Source organism: Protopterus annectens, chromosome 1.part0 (genome assembly GCF_019279795.1).
Source record: "Protopterus annectens isolate FY-2018-M chromosome 1.part0, PAN1.0, whole genome shotgun sequence".
Taxonomy (NCBI): domain Eukaryota; kingdom Metazoa; phylum Chordata; order Ceratodontiformes; family Protopteridae; genus Protopterus; species Protopterus annectens.
The window spans coordinates 1926993675-1927016645 of record NC_056725.1 but is presented as its reverse complement, the minus strand read 5'-3'; the positions used below and the strand labels follow the sequence as shown (position 1 = coordinate 1927016645).

The following is a 22971-nucleotide window of genomic DNA, read 5'->3' as shown; positions in this document are numbered from 1 at the left end:
ACACAAAAACTTGGTTTACTGTATAGAAACAAGCAATATCTTACTACTTCCACAAAACTAACCATTGTACAAACACATCTCATCTCAACTCTTCTCTCTGCCTTCCCAGTTCTAATTAACTTAAGTAAAACTGAATTATAAAAACTTGAATCATGTTATAACAAAATTGCCAGGTTTGCCACAGACTCACCCTTCAGGTCACATCACTGCATAGCACTCAGGCAATTCAATTGACTAGAACTTTTTCAACTTCTACTATATAATCAATCTACTATGGCCCCAAAACTCCTTAATCAACCAGAAAATACTCCTGCCCTTAAAAATCTCCTATATCCTTACTCCACTAATCATGTCCTATGCTCTAGCAACAAATCCCTAATTAACGTGACCAAGTCCAACAGTACTGCAGGAGACTATCTATTCCCAAACTATACAGGTAAAATCTGGAACACTGTGCCTACTGATCTAACAGTTACTACCAACCTATCCAGTTTTAAATAAAAACTCAAATGTCACGTATCTAAAACAAAACTGTGCTCTTGTACTAGCCCAGGCTAGTTTTTCTGTCTCTTAAGACTATCAGCTACATTGCTTAAACACAAACACTAATATAATTAATTCCCAGACCTCACATCTATAACTTTGCAAACACCATCTAATGATATGCACCTATAAATATGATTTCACTCTGACATTCTCCTCTTATGTGTTGGATTAACAATTATTTTATATCCACGTGCAAACTGTTGATTTGAAGATGTACATAATGACTTTTAATTATGTGTAAATAGACAATCGTGTGCATGTAGATGTATATTGACTCTCTATACATAGTGTTTGTTGTCATTTCTCTTAGATCAGTCTCAAACCTATTTACTTTAGCATGTCAATTACTTCTACTGTCATGAAAATTGTATACTAACTCCTGAATGTATATGTCTACAATTATATCCGTGTATGTGGAGCTTTTCTCCCTGGGCTTCCGCTGAAAAAGGACTTGCATCCAATTTGACTTTCCCAGTAAACAAATGTAAAATAAATAACTAAATAATAATCAAGGCACACAGCTCTCTGAATCATCTTTGGTCTCCAGGACATCTTCAAGTTTTTGCAGACAATACCACAGTCATGACATAGAGTAACAAGCAAGGGAGAACCAGGTAGTGCTCCCTTTGAAGACTATCCATGTTAGCTTCACAATGCAGTCTCACGCTGTAGGTGTCATATAGTCTGTTAGAGCAAAACGTTGTGGCAGACAAGCCATACATTACAATGGTAAACCCTCAAGAATGGAAACTAGATTGGGGGGGGGGTCTTCCAAAATTTGATCCATCTGTGAGGTGTTCTTCAAGTAGACCTATTTCCTCCTCTTTGAACAATCATGTGGAAAAAGTCTACTCTGGGACTCCATGCAGGAAGGCCTGGAAGACAGATACTTTTTCTTCTCCTTGGACAAGAATGTTCCTGTGTGCTTTTTCACCCTTTCCATTGATATCCATAAAAAATAACATAAAAACAAAAATGCTGTTACCAAAGGTGGTCTCAACAAGTAGGGAAAATGCAGGAAAAAAGATGAGATGTACCACCAAGACTGTCATGAGACAAATACATCACATTAAAAACCAAATTCTTTAATACGAACAATACAAATTCAAGTAGCATTAAACAAAGTTTTAGGGTGGATAAGCACTTTCAGTAAAACCTTCTTCAGATCCTCACCCATTAACCAGTGATTTTTCTTATAAAGGGAGAAATAGCCAGTCAGCAAGAATCAGGAACAAGCTGGACCAATGAGATAGTCATACTGAACCAACCATTTTGCATATCAAAATGACCAGTAGGAAACTGTCAGAAACTATTTCTTCCAATCAGAAGCATGCCAGTCTCAAAGCCATTCATAGTAACAATTTCTAATCATAGAAAAAGAAAAAACAGTCAGCAAAAAAACCAGGAACAAGCTGGACCAATGAGCTAATCATACTGAACCAACCATTTAGCATAACAAAAGGACCAATAGGGAGACTATCAGGAACTATTTCTTCAAATCAGAAGCATGGCAGTCTCAAAGCCATTCATAATAGCAGTTTCTAATCACAGAAAAAGAAAGACCAATTGTCTTGAATCAGGAAGCTTATTTACCAATAGGAGCCAAGTCATAACTATTCATGGTCATAGAAAGGGAAGAACCAACTAATTTTAATCAGGAAGCTAGTCTTCCAATGGAAGTAAGACCATGACTATTCATAGTCATAAGAGGAAAGGTGCCAATAAAAACACAGACTGAAAGTCGAACACCCAATGAAGGCAAAAGAAAGCCAAGGAGCGAAATACGATGCCCATGTTGACTTAGAGCCACTCCTAAGTGATAGCATGACTTCTCTTTTCTGTCAGTAAAGTGGCTCTGTTTCTTAATGGAATTCTTTGTTTTTTTGATCAAGTGACTGTGCACAATGGCAGTTACGACCAGCCGATCGAGAAAAGTATCTTCATATGTAAGAAATGCAATAGCTATTGGTAATTACGAAATCAAAGTAACCAATCAGCTGTTGTCAAAAACACCTTCTCCCTATGTAAAGGGAGAGAAAGCAAGACAACAGAATACATAGCCTGTATTTACTAAAGTCCAAAAAGCAATTAGCATGTTTCATTAGATCAGTTGCATTTTTTGACAAGGCCTCTTGGCTTTTAAAATGGGCTTAATGGGGATGACACCATTAAGACCAGGTGGACAATTGGCTCTGAGTTCCATAATCCATTTAGTTTCTTGTAGTTCAGTATTATTACGTATATCACCCCTTCTCAGATTCTCTCTTAACATGCTTATGGCTATAAATTGAAACCGATGTGTTTTATTGTTTTTAATATGCTCATATAAAGCATTAGTCTCAACACTATTGTGAATATCTTATAAGAGAAACTGGGGGAATCACCCACTATGTTCCTGATTTTTGGATCCAAAATCAGAATCGGCCAGCAATTCTTGATTATCCCACTTACACAGGTGTTAGCGGAGCTATAGGTTAGAGTACATCTCAATCGATTAGCTCGTTATCTAGGCGCAGTCATTGCACTGTTGCAATCTTGTGAGTAATAAGGACATCCTCTACTCTCCCTTATTTCCCTTGCTTCATCACATTCCATATATATTTTATTCCTTTTGTAACCTCTTTTTGTGAAAACAGAGATTAATTTCTTCTGTTCATCCAAATAATCATCAGTGCATGTGCACAATTTGGACACTCACGTTACCTGGTTCTTGACAAGGTTGTGGAAGATGTGCCTTGGGTGCATGCTTGTCTGATGTAACAAGTGATTACACAATGTGGGTTTTCTGAAAATGCTGGTGTTTATTCCTTTTGTGGTGTCCAAGGTCAACCTTACATCCAGAAAGTATATTGTTCTAGCTGACACTTTCAGCTCAAACTCAAGGAAGTCAGTGGTACTTTCCAAGTAACCAACAAATTCACATAAACTGCATTCGTCTCCTTCCCAGACAATAAAGATGTCATCCATGAAGCGGTTATAAGAGACCAGCTGTGTGGGTCTATTGCCCATTCATTTTCCCATTGCGCTAAGACCAAGTTGGAATAGCTATTAGTGCATGAGGTACCCATGGCAATGCCCCATTTTTGGCAATAATACACATCACCATAGATGGAAATATTCTCAAGCACTTACTCTAGTAGGCTACAGATAAGAGAGGTGTCAACATCATTTGCTTGACCAAATGTTCTAATACATTCAATACCAAAATCATTCAGTATTACAGTGAAGAGACTGCAGATGTCCATGGTCACAGGTAATAGAACTTCATAATTAGTTCTACTGCCTATCTCCTCATAAAGGCAGTTGAGAAACTGAGATGTATCACATAGTACTGTTCTAGCTTTGGGTAGCAGTTGCTTCAATTCATCCTCCACAAAGATAGAGAGTGGTTCAGTGATCCACCCTCTACCTGCAACTATGGGACGTGTAGGTGGATCTTGTTCATTCTTATGCACCTTTGGTAGACCACTTATAGTTGGAATCATTGGATTCATAACATCAAAAAAATTATACTGTTCCTGAGTAATACTTGGAGTCATCAGTTTGTCATCTAATATATCCTGCATTTCCCTTATGAGCCTTGTCACAGCCTTGCTGTTTATTTTATTATAGGTGCAACTATCATTCAACATATACTCCATCTTGCTAGTGTAATGGTTGCTGTTCATTACCACGATTGCTCCATCTTTATCTGCAGGTCTTATGACTATATACTTCTTTTCATTAAATCGGTCATTGCCTGACGTTCTTCATTACTTAGATTGCAAAATTGTTTGTGATGTCCACCTTCTCAGTTGGGCGACCTCATCTTCACACAGGGAAACAAAAGTGTTGACCACTGGATGGAAAAGTTGTACAAAAGTACTAGATTTTTTTATATTGCCTCAGTATCTTTTCACTTTGTTCATTGTCATTACCAAAAATATGCTTGAGTGTGACATTCCTTCCAAAACACTTTGTCGGTGGTAAATTCATTTAATGGTGAACAGAGAGAGGGTATAAAAGACAGGCCTTTCTCTATAACAGCTCATTCCATAGCAGTTAGCTCTTTATTCGAGATGTTAAAAACCAGTGAGTCTGTCTCAAACTCATCAATTAAATAACTTTCCTTTTCTTTCTCTCCCTGCTCATAGATCTTGGAGAGCGCGACCCTTTGTTCTGTATTAAAAAAGGGAGATTCTGATAAATGGGTAAATGAACAGTGCCTTCTTTGGGTCTTTTAACTGATATTGAGTTCAATTCCTCTATTACATCCTCTGATACTGAGGCCAAATTACGTATTTTGTTGATTGATATTGATGGCATACTTGACAGATGAGTTCCTGTTGTGGCACTATAGTTATTATGCTTCCCTGACATCACGTGGGTATGGCTAAAAGTCTGCGGTTCTGTCTCTGTAGTTACAACCATAACATTGTCTTTTTCTGTGGGACGTGGCGCTGAGTTAATGTGGGAAAAACTCTTTTTCCATGGATCAATATTGCTTTGGATTTATTTTGTCAGTATACTGATTATTTCTAAATCCTTTTTCATGGGAGGTGAAATTGCCATTGATATTTTTCTCCTTGGGCAATTCAGAAAGCTGGCCTTTCTTATAATCTGTATGGTCCCTTATTAATTTCTGTCTTTTCATGTCTCTTAGTTTGTTCTCATAAAAGTCCAGCTTCATCTGTAAGTTTTCGAGTTTCATAATACAGGCTTCTGTTATGTCCATGGTTTCTAGAAGAATCTCTTTATCTCTGATCAAATTGGTCATCTCTTCTTCCTCTGGTTTAAAAAATTCTATTAGCAGTTTCATATATCTGACACTCGTTTTGATGTTGATAGCTAGCCATTTAGCTAATAGAGTAGGGTAGGTGTTACCATAACTCGGCATACATTTCACAAGTAATCCCCTTGGTATTATCTGATGGTGCAGAAACGCTTCCATATTGAAGCATTGCCATTGTAAGCATTTAAGTCTATAAGCTGCATTTTCAACTTCATGAAAAACATGATCAAAGTCAGCAGTGGTAGGGGATAAGTGCAGTGCATTCACTTGTTCCAAGTCTAAAGTCAGCGAAAGTAGCGGATTTAACAAACCTGCTGCTAAATCAGTAACTGTCCTGACCATTGGTTTGTTGGCTGCCAATACATCCTTCATACTTGACTCTACATTAACGGATTTCACATTATTGTTAGCCATATGTAACGTAGAGCTCAAAATCAAAGTACATAAAAACAAAAATGCTATGTTACCAAAGGTCGTCTCAACAAGTAGAGAAAATGCAGGAAAAAAGATGAGACATACCACCAAGGCTGTTGTGAGACAAACACGTCATGTTAAAAACCAAATTCTTTAATACAAACACTAAAAATCCAAGTAGCATAAAACAAAGTTCTGGGGTCAAGCTTAAAAGTTTATTACGCTGAACAAATTTATGAAATTCAGTATAGAATGTTCTTATAAGACAATATTTTATGTACTCATAGGTTTGTATGGCTGCACCTTTTTGATTGTTTTTATCTATTAATAATGTTCCACTTGTGCTTAAAAATTCTTTTAAAGTATATGTAAATATCTTTATAAATATGTATATGCCTTTTAACAACCAGTTTAAACTTGTGATGCAATGAATTTTATTGGTCATGTGATTTCATGATTGTATAAAGAGGGGTTTTACTGTCTGAAGAAGTTCATTTGATTTGAGTGACCGTAAGCACTCAGTATTAAAGTTTTGGTTTGCCTTTACAGCCTTCTTTTTTGGCAAAACCAATAGACCTTTTAAAGAATGGATTCTACAACATTTATCTGATATTCGCAATAGCGTTGAGACTAATGATTTATATGAGCATATTAAAAATAATAAAACACATCGGTTTCAATTTATGGGCATAAGCATGTTAACAGAGAATTTGAGAAGGGGTGATATATGTAATAACACTGAACTACAAGAAACTAAATGGATTATGGAACTTAAAGTCGATCGTCCACCAGGTCTTAATGGTGTCATCCCCCTTAAACAACCACAGCACCCTCGCAAGTACGGCAAATGCAACAGCCCAATAAACTCCCTATAAAGTTCAAAAACAAGGGCCAGCACAGCAGTGTGGTAAACCAAGCACTTTTAATGGCTCATAAGCACATAAACATATAGCTAGACTACATTAAGGGTAAGGTAAATAAGAACCCAAACCCCCAAAAAGTACAGCTATGTTAGCCTTCCTCAGTGTAAATCCAGAGTATCAAAAACACAGATATTTATACAAAAACAAATGGTAGATAAACATTCCCATTGGTCAGTTAAAGATGCTCATTTAATCCAGGTGGAAAGAGCCCATCCAATTTAATTATCCACTTTTTCCTCCTTAAAATTGAGAATGGAATGCCAGCCAGCCTTGTTATTTCTGTCCCCATTAATTTTATCAATAACCATAAACCTAAAAAAGGCAGTGTTATGTTTCAATGCGTATTTGTAAAGGGCATTAGACTGCCTTTTATTCTTAATATTGCTAACATGTTCCATAATATGTAACCATAAAGGTCTGGAAGTTTGCCCCACATAAAAACCAGAACATGAACATGTAGCGAGATAAATCACCAACTCAGAGCTGCAATTTGCTAAAACATTTATGTCAAAGACCACAGCAGTTTTTCTGCTTGTAAATTGTTTAGATTTCATAACCCTTGGACAGTGTGTACAATGCCCATAGGGAGTATATCCATATAATATATCACCTGTGATGGTACATTGTTGATAGTTTGTGGTGAATTCCTGATATCATTTATAACAACTAAAATGTGAACCTAGTGTTTGACCTCTCCGAAAGGAGAATAAACAATTGCTACCTATAATCTCAGTCAATTTGTGATCCGCCAATAGGATGTTCCAATGTCTGTTGACAATGTCCATAAGTACCCCCGTATTTTTACCAAAAGTAGTAACAAACCTCAATTTTGAAGGTTCCCCAGGTTGATGGTGGCCTAATGGTTAAGGTGTTTGCCTTACAAACACAAGGTGCAGTGTTTGAGTCTCACAAGGGAAAATTGGCTAGGCTTACAATGGCTTCAAGAGTAGTTAGCTCAGTACTAATCTATAGCCTAGTATGAACCTATGAACCTATTCAAACTAAAGGGGTGGCAAAAGCCACATAACTATGGGCTAGGCTTATAAATACCCTTGAGCAGATAGCCTAGTATGAACCTATGAACCTATAAGGTAAGAAATCCTGCCTGTCCTGAGTAGAGCCCCATTTGCTAGCAGAAATAATATTTCCTTGTTTATATCCCCTACTCTTAAATCTATGAACAAGATCTTGCCTACAATGTTCATAGGTTTGTGGGACGGAACATACCCATCTAACCAGAAGAAATTGTGATTTAGGGATGTTCCAGATGATGTGTGGGGGTTGGAAGCTGGTAGCATGAAGTAAAGAATTGTAATGAGGGTATTTGCGATAAATCTGAGTGTTCAAAGTATTATCAGTATTCCTGGTGACCAAAACATCCAGGAAGGTAATTTGTTGTGCATCATAATTAACCTTGAACTCAGTGCCCCATTTGTTTTCATTTAAGTACTCCACAAATTCTTTTAAATAACTGCTATCAGCTTTTCACACCATCCAACAATCATCCAGATACCATCTCCATATATCTATCTCATTAAGATATATGTTATGGTAGGGGCCATGCATGAGTTCCTGTTCCAAATATGACATGAATAAGTCAGGATAAATGGGGGCAAAAGATGCCCCCATTGCTGTACCCTGCACCTGCCAAAAACATTGACCATTAAAGTATAATACATTCTTGGTGAGAACATGTTCGGCAAGACAAACCAAGAATGTGTTGAAACCTGGCTGGTATAGTTTACATTTTTCCAACCAGTATTGTAAGACTAACAGACCCGCCCAGTGTGGAATGTTGGTACAGAGGGCAGTGACATCTGAGGTGCAAAGTAACCACCCTCATTCCAACTGCATATTGGAGAGGATACCCAAGAATTGTGTTGTATCCTGTATATGAGCCCAAATACATCCCAAAAGGGGTTGAAGATATTCGGTGAAAAACTGTGAAAGAGGTTCCATAAGGGAACCCCTTCCCAACACAATGGGGCTCCCAGGTGGATTTGTAAGGTCCTTATGAATCTTGGGAAGCAAATATAAATACTGAGATTTGGGATCCTGTACATTAAGGTGATAAAGACCTGAGTCGATGATGATACCCTCTTCCTTGGCTTCCAATAAAAACCCATCACTTTTTACCTTAAATCTAGAGGTTGGATCAAGGGGCATATGCATGTAATATCTACCATCATTCATTTGCTTTAAAGCCTCATTATAATACATGTCTCAATCCATTACCACCACCGCTCCACCCTTATCAGTTGAAAGGATCACCAAATTCTTATTATTTTTGAGATTCATAACAACCTGTTGTTCCATCTTTGAAAGATTATGAGGAAATATTGAATGTTCATAAGGACTAAAGTGTAGACCTTGGAGAACACTAGATTGGAACATCAAAACCTGTGGGTACATGGGTGGCATAAAGGTGGATTTGTGAAATTTAAATACATTGTTGTTAGCAGATGTATCAGAACAAAAATATAGTCTTAAATTCAACAAATGGCAGAAAAAAATTACATCCTGAGCCAAAGAATCTTCCGTGACAAAAAAGCTGGAAACAAAATTCAAGCCTTTGTTCAATAATTTTATTTCAACCTCCAAAGGAGGTGTAGATGAGATGTTATGAACATTTTTACAATTGTTTAACGTTGCATCATAATTTTTAAAAGGCTCTCTAGATTGCTTATTTGTCCTGTGTTTCCTGCCCCCTCTTCTGGTTCTAACTGTAAAGGGTGGTCCCAATTACATCCTTTGGGGGTGGGTGACTCTAGGGTGTGATTGCCATCCACATCCATAATGGAGGATGATTCATCCCCCAATGTACCACTAGAGAACATTCTGGGTTTCTTCAGGATGGATTTAGGTCTCTTTCTTTTGTGAGTCGGGGGTCTGCTTTCAGCACTACTAAATTTCACATTCCTATAGGTATCAAATGGTTTACCCTTTTGACAGTCCCCCATGTTACGATTAAATTTCTTCATCTTCTTCTCTTTTAGTTGTTGTTCAAGGTTAAATACCTTCAGTACTTAGCTGATTTAAACAGGGCATGTAACATGGTAGGGTCTCATAGGTTTTAATATCCTCACAGAAGGATTCAACCTCCATAATGCATTGGTTCACAGTTCGTTCATAGTATGATGTTATAGCATCAACAAAGCCCATACAGGCTCTTTGTTGAACCTGTGCCCATTCATCTAATCATGTTTCATCTCTATTGTGAACTGACCCGTAGGCCCCTGGGGATAATCCCCTTTGTCTTCCCTCTTAAGCCCATTTTAAAAGCAAGAGGCCTTGTCAAGAAATGCAATTGATCTAATAAAACATGCTAATTACTTTTTGGACTTTAGTAAATATGGGCTATGTATTCTGTTGTCTCGTCTTCTCTCCCTTTACATTGGGAAAAGGTCTCTTTGACAACAGCTGATTGGTTACTTTGATTTTGTAATTACCAATAACTATTGCCTTATTTACATTTGAAGATACCTTTCTCGATCAGCTGGTCGTAACTGCCATTGTGCACAGTCACTTGATCAGAAAAACAAAGAATTCCATTAAGTAACAGAGCCACTTTACTGCTAGAAAAGAAAAATCATGCTATCACTTAGGAGTGCCTGCATCTAAGTCAACATGGGCATCGTATTTCGCTCCTTGGTTTTCTTTTGGCTTCATTGGGTGTTTGACTTCCAGTTTGTGTTTTTATTGGCTCCTTTCCTCTTATGACTATGAATAGTCATGGTCTAACTTCCATTGGAAGACAAGCTTCCTGACTAAAATTAATTGGTTCTTCCTTTTCTAGGACCATAAATAGTTATGACTTGGCTCCTATTGGGAAATAAGCTTCCCGATTTAAGACAATTCTTTTTCTGTGATTAGAAACTGCTATTATGAATGGCTTTGAGACTGGCATGTTTCTGATTTGTAGAAATAGTTCCTGATAGTTTCCTATTGGTCCTTTTGTAATGCTAAATGGTTGATTCAGTATGATTAGCTCATTGGTCCAGCTTGTTCCTGTTTTTTTGCTTATTGGTTTTTCTTTTTCTGTGATTAGAAATTGTTACTATGAATGGCTTTGAGACTGGCATGCTTCTGACTAGAAGACATAGTTTGACAGTCTCCTATTGGTCATTTTGATATGCTAAATGGTTGGTTCAGTATGACTAGCTCATTGGTCCAGCTGGTTCCTGATTCTTGTTGATTGGCTATTTCTCCCTTTATAAGAAAAATCACTGGTTAATGGGTGAGGATCTGAAGAAGGTTTTTACAGAAAGTGCTTATCCACCCTAAAACTTTGTTTTATGCTACTTGGATTTTTATTCTTCGTATTAAAGAATTTGGTTTTTAACGTGGCATATTTGTCTGACAACAGCTTTGGTGGTATGTCTCATCTTTTTTCCAGTATTTCCACTGATATCCAGGTACTTATGATGATTTTCTTCTGGCCTTGGCAACCGTGGTTTTCCCTTCTTTTGGAAATGGCCTGGGACAATTACCTCAAGCTTTCCCACAGACTGGATCTACTCACACAAGTACAGAAGTGTTTGATACACCCTGATACCATTCAACTTCAGTTGACTGCCCATATGATAGGGTCTTAATTTCCTTTAGTCATCTGTTTACTGATTATGTTTAGTAACTGTGGTAACATCATGGTAACTGTCATGCTGTCAACACATCCCTAAGAGTTGACCTAGTAGTCAGAGATTTGGGGACATACATAGACAGTAATCTAGCCTTTTACCGTCTACAGTGAAGAAATAATTCTGTCTTGTCTAACTTATAAACAAAGGTCTGGTATCTAGATCCAAGGAAAACAGTGTTCTACTGTGTTTGTCATTCATCAGACCTGTCATTGAGTACAGTGCCCCCTTTGGTATGTACATAACCAGACATATTCAACAGTTGAACGTCCACAGAGGTTCTTTACTAAAAAGAATACAGGGTGTAAGTGATATGTCATATGCAGACTGTCTCAAGGCCCTACCCCTGTATTCTGTCTCCTACAGGCTGTTGAGGGAAGATCTGTGCCTGGCATACAAGACATTGTTAGACCCCACCCTGATGGACCTGCATATCTGCAAAACAAACATCACCAGAATAACCCACTCTAAAGACTGAAACCTTGCCTGTGATATAAATAGGACCTGCTGGAGAGACAAGTATGTATCCCAGAGGCTACTCATTTTCTGGAATAGGCACCCCGATCCATGTGAAGCAGAGTTCCTGCCTAGCCCACTTCAAGTGTACCGTGAACAATTGGATGGGGAATAGGAAATTCACCCATAATTTGGCACCTAGGTCTTTAATGGACACAGGTAGCCAGTTAATGGTTCATCTTCCAGTCCCCTGTTTGTAAATGTTTCATTTCACAAATCCCTGCTTACACTTATCAAGGGTACCAGAGTTTGAACCTATGAACCTATGGAGCAGGTACTAATGGAACCAAGAAAGCCTGCCACTAGAAAATAATATATTAGCAAATGGAAAATATTTTCTAATTGGTGCCAACAACATAATTGGTACTTATTTAAGGCTAGTTGTTCTCTGGTTTTACACTATTAATGTGAGTTATTTTCCTATGGTCTTTTTTACTCATCCATCAGAATTCATTTATTGGCCCTTTTAAAATGTCTGCCGATGGATCCTCCACTTTCTTTTTTTTTCTCCGATACCTTTATTGAATTTTCATTTGTGACATAGGCAAATTTACATTCATATAAAAGTAATCAAACTATATTAACATAAACATTATACTTCACATGTATTGCTGTATATCATATAACCTAAGCAATATTACATAAATTATTCGATCCCTGCTTTTTTTTAAACAAGAAACATCTTCATTAAACCATCACTTACTACATAGGCAATCATAGGTTCATAGGTGTATACTAGGCTACTGGCCATGGAGCCTTTACAAGCATAGCCCATAGGCTTACCCTGGCATCATGCCACCCAACCTTAGTTCCTAGTGCCTCTGTCAAGTAGAGTCACTGGAGTGATCCCCGGGGTGAATTTTCTATTTCCCATCCATTCATCAAGATTGCACTTTAAGAGGGCCAGTGAGGTGCTCCACTTGACATGTATGGGAAGTCTATTCCATAGCATGGGTAGTCTCTGGGTTATGAACCTGTCCCTCCAGCATGTGCTGTTGATTGTGGTAATGAGGTTGAGGTCTCTGGAGCGTGTAGTGCGGAGAAATTGGGATTTCTTTAGATGTAGCATTTCTAACAGAATTGGGTCAAACATGGCTTTGTAAGTCAAGCAGAGATTGCCTCTAAGTAGGTGATATGAGACAGAGAATAGTTGGAGTTTTTTGAGTCTGTCCATATAGGACAAGTGTTTAAGGCCTAAGATCCACTTTTTGAGGTATTTTTGCGGCCTCTCCAGTTGTTGTAGTTGTCTAGTGAGGTACATGCCAAATGGGGCATTGTACTCGATGATTGGCCTAATGAGGGAAGAGTAGAGGGAGACAATGACCTCTTTCTTCCTGGATGCAAAACCCTTAGTAATGAGATGGGCCACATAAAAGGACTTTCTGACCACAGTGGCAATGTGGTGGTCAAAAGAGAGGTTGCTGTCAACCTGTGTTCCCAGATCTCTTATGACACCTTCTGGGTTCAGTGGACTACCATTGATGTGGTAATTCATGGGAACTGGGTTTTTCCCAAAGGGGATGATGTCACATTTTTTGGCATTGAGCTTAAGGCCATGGTTCTGACACCAGTCATTGGTCTCAGTGAGGCCTTTCTGTAGGATGTTAACATCACATAGGGAGTTAGTTATGGCTCCCAATTTGCAATCATCTGCGAACTTTGTTAGACAGAGTCCTTTCATGTTGGCCTGAACTTCAGAGAAGTAGATACCAAACAGGAGAGGACCCAGGACCGAACCCTGTGTATTTGAGTTGCAAGCTTTTATGGTGAGTCAGTCCTGTCTTATTTTTCACAGAGTTAGGCTTTCTTTGAGAACTAATCTTTCATTTATGTCTAAAGTGGTATCCTAGTTTACTTTAAGCCAAACTATCCATCTCCCCATATTTTTCCTAAACCTAAAAATGAGGGAGAAAGGATACCGTGGATGTTCACAGACAACTCTGGTACTATATTGATAGAAATAAATCTTTCAGAAGGGACAGCCTGTGTCAAAACAGACTATTTCCAAATGGTTATATAAGGCTATTACCTTTTGTTATACTTACCATGACAAATCTATTCCAGACAGGGTCAAGGCCTCCTCTAAAAGGACCTTGACTTCTTCTATGGCTTTTTGGAAAGAGTTGGATTCTAGAAGTATTCTGGAAGCTGCCATTTGGTCCTCTGTGCATAAGTTTACAAAGCACTATAAACGTTATTGCTCCATTAGGTATAAATCAGGCTTTGCTAGGGTCATTCACCAAGGATCATCTGGACTCTTGTCCTTCCACGTCCCAAATGTAGTAACCTAGGGTCATCTACCCATATAGCTAAGGCTACTGCAGGCAGTGATCAATACGAGGAACATAGTACAGTTGTGTAGGTAAAATTACCAGCACAGCAGATGTTTGAATGATCATTCCTGCAGTAGTTGCTCCCTCCCAATACCTCCTTGTTTTTGGTGTGTTCTTTATTCCAGGGTGTGGACATTTATTTTTGTTATTCCCAGCATTGTCCTGTCAGTTGTCAGCCTCCCTCCCCCTCTCTCTGTCTCTCTGTTGGTGTGAAAGCTCTAAAGGGCTTGGCACCCAAACCTTCCTTTTTAGTCCACATAGTTCAGGCTGACTGAGGTTTGGCTATACAGAAAATGTCCTGAAGCTTTAGAAGTTGGCCAGCTGTTATATTCTCTGCAGGATATAACCACTATATCTAAGCCTACTGCATCAGTGATTGTTTGAACATCTACTGTTATGTTAAGTTTTACTTATACAACCATACTTTACTTGTATCAAATGTAGGGAGGTGATCAGTAAGTGAATCTGCTAAAGTGCCTGATGAAACAATATAGTTAGGAGAGGTGGTAAAGACTGAGTCAATATGAGATTGCCTCCTTGCAATAGTTTTGTTGTGGCGAGTTGGTGTTGAGATAAGTTGTGTGACGCCATGTACGTTTATGGTGTTTTTGGGGGAGTCAGAGTTTAAAACAAGCTAGTCAATATTAAGGTTGTTTACTATTATTGTTGAGTGATTTTCATAGCTACCTGGAAGAAGAGTTTGTCAGCAGTATTGACACTGTTGCCAGAAAGGATGTAGGTTACAATAATACATATAGATCTGTGATTGTTGACTATAATGAAAGAGATCAGAAGTTCAGCAATATTAATTTGAAGTGGGCTAAGTCAGGAAAGCAGCATTACTAGATTATTTTTGAGCAGTATTGATACACCTCCTGCTTTTTCTGTCCTATATGATGATTCCTATAGGTTCATGGGAGGTTACTACACTAACGGCACTAGAGACCTTACAAGCCTAGTCATATTTATCCCAAGTTACCCCCAATTGTCATTGGTTAAGTGAGTGAAGTTCACAGAGGTAAGGGTCTATGGTAGTTAATACCAACTTCATCTGTACAGGAGGGACATGGGCACCACCCCTGGAGTGAATTTGTGGTCACCTATCCATTGATCTAGGATGTGTTTGAAGAGGGTCAGGGAGGGTCTCTGTTTCACTTGAACTGGAAGTTTGTTCCAGAGAAGTGGCAGTCTCTGGGAGATGTATTTATCTCTCCAGCATGACCTGTTCATGCAGAGGTTAGGTTCAGATCCCTGGAGTGAGTGACCTTCCTGCAGTTTGATTTACGAATGTGTAGCGTTTCCATAAGGGCCAGATCAGAGACTGCCCTGTAAGCCAGGCACAGGTCACCCCTTAGCAAACTGTAGGAGACAGAATACAGTAAAAGGGCTTTCAGTCTTTCTGCGTAAGACTTGTTTTATGTACCTTGTAATTTCTTGGTGAGAACCCTCTGTGGTCTTTCCAGTTGTTGCAGGTATTTGGTGAGTACATGCAAAAGCGAACATTGTACTCAATTATTAGACTGATGATGGCCGAGTATAATAGGATTATAATATTGTTAGATCTAGATGTGATGCCTTCAGTTATAAGATGTGCCACATAGAAGGATTTCCTTACTGCTGTGAATACATGGTGATCAAAGTACAGATTGCTATTAATCTGAGTACCCAGATTACATACTGTTGGTCTTACATTTGGGGGGGGGGTGCTGTCTGTAATGTAATTTGCAAGGATGTCAGCTTTCCCAAAGGGAATAATAATGCAGTTTTTTGCATTTAGCTTTAATCATTGGCTTTGGCACCAATCATTTGTCTGAGTTAACCCTGTCTGCAGTATATTAACATTGATGGGGGACTCAATGATTGCTACCAGTTTGCAATCATCAATGAATTTAGTCAGTGGTAGGGACAAATTATTATTGGCATTGAAGAATGCAGAAATTAGTAATGACCATTTGACCACTGAGTCTATCACACTATAATGGTTAGCAGAGACTGTAATAGCAGAGATGACAGACTAGCAGAAACTCTGAAATGCATAGTAGAGAGGAATAGAGTAGTAAAAGAGTTAGCTGATGGGAGAAGCAGTTAATTGGTTTAAGAGAAGAGAAAGGGGATAGAGACAGGAGATGAACTGAGGTTGTAAGAGGAGAAGTTAGTTGCCTGAATGGAAAGGAAATGAGAGCATGAGAGATAATCAACTGAGTTATATTATGGATTTGGGTGGGAAATAATATTTGCTTGTATTTTATTGGTCAGAGAAAAGGAGGAGGATCCTGAATTGTATAAATTTAGATGACTGGGTGGATGAGAATTGGAATTAAGGGATGGGTAGTGTCTCTTGTTACAGAGACTACAGAGATAGTGAGTGGAGTATCACCAAGAATTAAAACAAGTAAGCAGTTTTCAACAAATTGCTATAAAAAGAGACACTTGTAGTGTATTAAGAAATTTGTAGCCTAAGGAAAAAGGGGTAGTAAGAGTCAAGGTAGCAGTGTAAGAGTATGAGAGAGGAAAACTGGTGGGAGAGAATGGTCAGGGTGTTTAGAGAAAAAATCCTTGGGAAATGCTAAGTAGATGGTGCTTTTAGTCATGAAACACATTACTTTCAGGGTGCAATGACACCTTGCATATTGAAATTATAGCCATAAAAGTAAACTATTAACATAAGTCTATTACTGTAAGTTAGTATGATGTCTTTTGCCGCTATTGAGCTTGGTAATAAATTTTAGCTCTCTACAAGATTCTTCACAATGTTTGACCATACACGGCAGTAACATTTTCAAAATAACTGACACATCAGGCATATAATATATAACAAGAAGGGACATATTTGTAGAACTTTTAATGTATTTGTATTTGTTTAACAATTACTTTCTAGTTACTAATGAAGTCTTGTACATAAAGTCTAAAATATCTTATCTAATGCTTGTAACATGTTTTTTTGTATAAACTGTGAAGATTCCTGAACTGTTTAAAATTTGTAGTATTTAACTGTATAACAACTAGTACCTGTATGTTAGTCTAGTAATCTCTTGGAGCTTATCTCCCCAGGACTCTACTGAAATGGACATAAATCCAGGTAGACTATCCCAGCCAAGAAATGTAAATAAATAAAATAAATAAAATAAATATTTCTTACTGTATTAAAAGAACAGGTATTCCATGAAAGCATTGTTAGGCATTTTGTTAGATGCTTTTGCCTCTGTGGTTGAGGATAACAAACAAGTCAATCTATGAACATAGTCATAAAAAGAAGACAGTTCGACCAATTATCATACAATGGAAACTGTTATGAGAAATTGTTGACATATAAGATATCATTGCTGCTGCCGCCCTCCCCCCGTCTTACGTGTGGCCATATAGTAATTTGAAAACACACTTAAATGCAAGGATCTGCAGCTAAAACAACTAGTGTATGATGATAAAAATTGTCCAAAACAGAACTCAGCACTAACACTTTTGTGCCAGAATTAATCTTTGTGTCATTAAGATTGAAGTCTATTGCTAAATAAATTTTCGGTTGTGCTTTTACCATATACTGATTTAACTGGCAATATAAATACTTCTAACACTGTGTGCACCATTTTTTTATAGAATTTAAGCTGTATGTACAGTTATAAAGGTAAACACATATACTAGGATGGGACCTCATGATATTCATGAAAAAAATATTATATGAGTTGAAATATCTTCTTTCCTTCATTTTGTATAAAATACACAATGCATGCATGCATTCAAGATGGATATGTTTTTTTTTTCCTGTGGAAGCAAGCAGAGTTAGTTCCAACATACAAAGATGAGGATAGATCAGACCCTAAACAGTATTGTCCTGTTAGTCTCACTAGTGTCATGGGTAATTGCATTGAAATGTTAGATCTGATGTTGTTAATCTTTGTTCATTCCTTACCGGGTTATGGGTTCCGTCCTCAGAACCAAGCCGGCCATATATCAAGCTCGCGTCAGACAAAAACTCTCAAGCCAAGGTCCTACCCAGAATGCTCTGCTCCCTGTTACCTCAAATCTTTTTTGCCGTGTTGCTGTACAACCGTGTTAAGCCAGTCTTTCTCAGCCAAGTGAATCATTTTTGAAAGTTTATATATTGTTACTGCTTTAAAAGTTTTTCAATCAGTTACTTTTATTATTCTCCTACCCTATCATATTAAGACTCTCTCCCTTTAGTCTGTTTCCCTTTACATCCCTCTTTGTGTGGGCTGGCCTTCCAGGCCATCGAGAGTGAGCTTGTCTCTGCTGGCAAATGCCACATGTTGGAGTCCTCTCCCCCCTCTGTGCCACAACTCTCACAAGCCACAACCACCGGACACCAGGCACAAGGGCCTCAGGCTTCTCCTCCTCAGGAATCCCCCACTTTGCAGTCTTCCCCAGAACCTCCCACTGAGGAAGTACCTCGCAAGGCTTCATGCAAGAGGAAGCACATGGACTCCACTGAGGAGTCTTTGACTGAAGATACGGACTTTGATGACAGGGAAGGGTCCCCATGGTCACCTTCTGATGAGGTGTCCTTTGGTGACATCCTCGAGATCCTTAGACAGAGGGGCGACTGGAGGTCTTCTAATCCTTCCTCAGAGGAATCTGTATTCCTGCAGGCCTTTTGTGCCCGTGCCCCTACCTCCTGGGTTATCCTGCCAGCCAATGAGCTTGTCCAACGCACATGGAAGGCTCCTGACACCCTGGAAGCTATACTGCAGACGCCTGACAAAATCTTATCTCCCCCAGCTGAGCATCCTCATTGGTCAAGAGGCCTTTCAGTAAATGCCATGGTGGTGATGACTGCAACCAAGAAAGACTTGGCAGAAGACAGCCAAACTGTCCATCCACCCAACAAGGAGTCCCGGGCAATAGACAGACTAGGGAAGCATCTGTTTGCTTCACTTACCTTCACCATAAGGTCTTTGAACTATTTGGCACACTTTACGAGGCTCCAGAGGGATCTTATCAACCAACTCTCTGAAACCTTGGCAGGAGCTGTTTCTGATGAGGTCCGTGACAACATAGCTTCCTAGACAGCCACCCTAGAATCCATATCCACTTCTTCCATGCTTCTTATTTCACATGCAACAGAAGGAGCAGATAGTGTGGCAGGTGCAGATATTATCACCAGACGACATGCCTGGATGTGCCTTTGTGACTTTAAGACTTCCTTTATGAATGCCCCCATCAAGGCCACTTCTTTGTTTGGCCCTAAAGTTAATGATATGCTGGCTAGGTGCGAACAAGATGACAAGACCCTATCTGCTGTTGGTGTCAGACACTCCACTCCTCAATGATTCTACTCTAGAAATCAGAGGAGTGGGAAGATGTGGCACAGGTAATCACAGGGCTCTTTCAATGGCACACATGCCTAGTTCTCCCCTAGAGGCAGAGGGGGAAACTCCAATGAAAGATGCCCCTTTTGAGGCAGAGGAGGTCCGCAAAACTGGGGTCCCAGAGATTCTTTCTCTGGCCAACCCTATTAGCGCTGCTGAAGTGTTGCCCGAATGCTCACCTCTGGAAGCAGTCGGGGGTCATTTTTCCTTGTACCCCACTGCCTGGTGAAAAATAACCACTGACTCTTGGGTACAACGGATAATATCCAGAGGCTATTGCATCCCCTTCCATCTTTGTCCAACCTCATCCAGAGAACTACCCGATGTTCTACCCAGTCAAAGGGAAGCAGTAGCACATGAAATTCAAAAGCTGCTACAAAAAAGAGTCATCCAAATGGTCCCCCCAGACCAGATAGGATCTGTTTTTACTCAAGGTTCTTTTGTAGTGCCAAAAAAGACAGGGGACTGGAGACCAATTCTGGATCTCAGCACACTGAACAAATTTGTAAAAACAGAGACATTCCGGATGGTCATGGTTCAGTCTATCCTTTCTCTTCTGGAAGATGATTGGATGTGCTCTGTAGATCTTCAAGATGCGTATTACCACATAAAAATGGACAAATGCTCAAGAAGATACCTCTGCTTCCGCATAGGAGCCAGTCACTACCAATTTTGGGCCCTGCCCTTCGGTCTCTCTACAGCCCCCGGAGTGTTCATTAAATGCATGGCAGTGGTTATCACGCACCTGCGACATCAAGGATTCCATATCTAGATGACTGGCTCCTCACCGCCCCCACCAAGCATCTACTGGAAGAAGCCCTACACTACACTCTCCTCATAGCACTATGCCTGGGAAGCACTATAAACTGAAAGAAGTCCAACACGACCCCAGCACAGTCTTTAGAATTCATCGGGGTACTGTTGGACATGAGAAAGTGCACAGCATCTCTCCAGGACCGCAGACTTCAAAGAATAAGGCAACAGGTTCAGCCTCTGCTCTGTCACCACAAATCTTCTGCTCGGGCCATACCCCAACTCTTGGGGTCAATGGCAGTCTCGATCACCATCATTCCTCTAACCAAATTCCACATGAGGCTCCTTCAGTGGTTACTTCTCACTCAGTGGTACCCTCTAAAACATCCTTTATCCTTTCAGATAAGTGTAACTCAATAATGCAAGCAAGATTTACTCTGGTGGACGTCTCGAAATTTCCAACATTGGTCTCGCCCCTTCAGGCCCCATCAGCCAAAAGCCACGGTGACCACAGATGCCTCCCTGATGTGGTGGTGGTGGGGGGGGGCTATGTCAGGGAAACTCATTCCAAGGCACCTGGTCGGAGACAGAGGCCCTTTTGGATATCAGTGTCCTGGAACTGAGGGTGGTGCTACTAGCGTTGCAAGCATTCCATTCTATCCTTCCATCAGGGACTATTGTGATTCAATCAGACAACATGTCAGTGGTCTGGAACATCAACAAGCAAGGGGGCACCAGATCTTATCCGTTATGATGAGAGGCCTTAAAAATATGGCAATGGGCGATAGCTTTCACCTGCTTTCTAGTTGCAATGCACATTCCTGGGCGATCCAACATGATAGCAGACAAGCTGAGCAGGTGCATCCTACAACCTCACGAGTGGTCCCATAACCCTGTGATAGCGGCAAAAAATTTCAACCGCTTGGGCCAGTCTTGCTGTGACCTATTCGCCTCCCCAACCAACAAGAAGTGCAGCAACTATTTTGCCCTGATCCTCCCTAGGGGACAGTCACCAAGAGACTCTCTAGTCCACGCTTGGCCCTCGGATCTACTTTATGCTTATCCTCCTCTCCCCCTCATCTCCCAATTTCTGAAGAAAGCATGACAGTTGAAAAGCAAAGTGATCCTCGTTGCTCCATATTGGCCTCGACAAGTCTGGTTCCTCTTCCTCTGGCCTCACCTGCTAGATCAATCATGGATCTTCAATCCATCTCCAACATTGATCTCTCATCTGCAGAGTCTGACTCACCCCAATATAACAATCCTGAAACTGACAGCTTGGTTTCTCCACTTCTAATGATTGCCAGGCAGAAAAACCTCTCATCCCCAGTGAGCAATATTCTTATTGCATCTCATAAATTGTCCACCAGACTAATCTATCTCAATAAATGGAAAAGGTTTTCTTTATGGGTAGTGAATAAACAATTAGACCCCTTATCAGCCCCATTTTCGGTGGTTTTGGATTACTTATCACATCTTTTCCACTCTGGTGTATCTGCCTCTATGATTCATGTAAATTTAGCTGCCATTTCAAAATTTCCATATTGGTTTTCAGGATTCTTCTCTCATGTCACATAGACTCTGTAAAACTTTCTTGAAGGGGGTTCTTCACCTAATACCTCCCTTTAGAGAACCAGTACAACCTTGGGATTTTGCCTTGGTCCTGCAAGCCCTAACAGCTCCCCCCTTTGAACCTGCGTCTTCATGTGATTTAAAATATCTCTCATGGAAAACTTTGTTTCTGATTGCAATCACATTGGCCAGACACTTGTCAGAACTTCAAGGCTTATGCATCAAACGTCCCTATCTTATCTTCCATAAGGATAGGGTATCAATGAGGACTAATTCTTCCTTTTTACCAAAAGTGGTGTCAGAGTGGTCTATCAACCAGTCTATTGACCTTCCTGTATTTTTTCCTAATCATTCTAGTAAGGGAGAGTATTGCCTGCACTCTCTGGATGTTCATAGGCAAATACAATTCTACCTGAACAGAACTAAATCTACCCTTAAATCAGACCAACTTTTTCTAGCCTTTTCTGGACCAAGACTAGGTCATCCTGTCTCTAAGTTACATTGACATGATGGTTGAGAAATTGCATTACCTTTATCTACAACAAGAACAATATCACCTTGCCTCACAGAGTGAAAGCACATTCTACAAGGTCTATGGCAACTTCAGCAGCTTTCCATGCTAAGGCTTCCCTGAGTGATATTTGCTCAGCTGCGACTTGGGCCAAACCTCATACCTTTAGTCTTCATTACAAATTGGATTTGACCTCCAGAGGTAGAACTTCTTTTGGCACCATGGTGCTCAGGAATGTCTTCCATGAGGGCCACCCAGTGATACAGTTAGCTGGGGACTCTGTCCCATCAGTAAGGAATGAACAAAGATTAACAACATCAGATAAAGAAGTTATATCTTACCATAATGTTCCATCTGTGTTGTTGATCTTCATTCATTCATTACTCCCCACCATCCGTCCCCCTCCGGAGGTTCCTGGTTGATCTCATATACTCATTTATTGTAAGTCTGTTATGACAAGAGTTGTCTATCAACTTGCAAACTCGATCTGAGGTAACAGGGAGTAGGCATTCTGGGTAGGACCTTGGCTCGAGGGTTTTTGGCTGATATGAGCTTGATATATGGCCGGCTCGGTTCCGAGGACGGAACTGATAACCCATCAATAATGAATGAACAAAGATCAACAACACAGGTGGAATGTTATGGTAAGACATAACTTCTTTTTTTCAGAC

At 39.7% G+C, this 22971-nt stretch overlaps 1 protein-coding gene across 1 annotated transcript in view; it reads left to right on the top strand.

The window, feature by feature from the left end:
* The window catches only part of TTC23L (tetratricopeptide repeat domain 23 like), an 893819-nt gene that overhangs the window by 141466 nt on the left and 729382 nt on the right, over positions 1-22971 (top strand). The gene's annotated exons all lie outside the window — the stretch shown is intronic.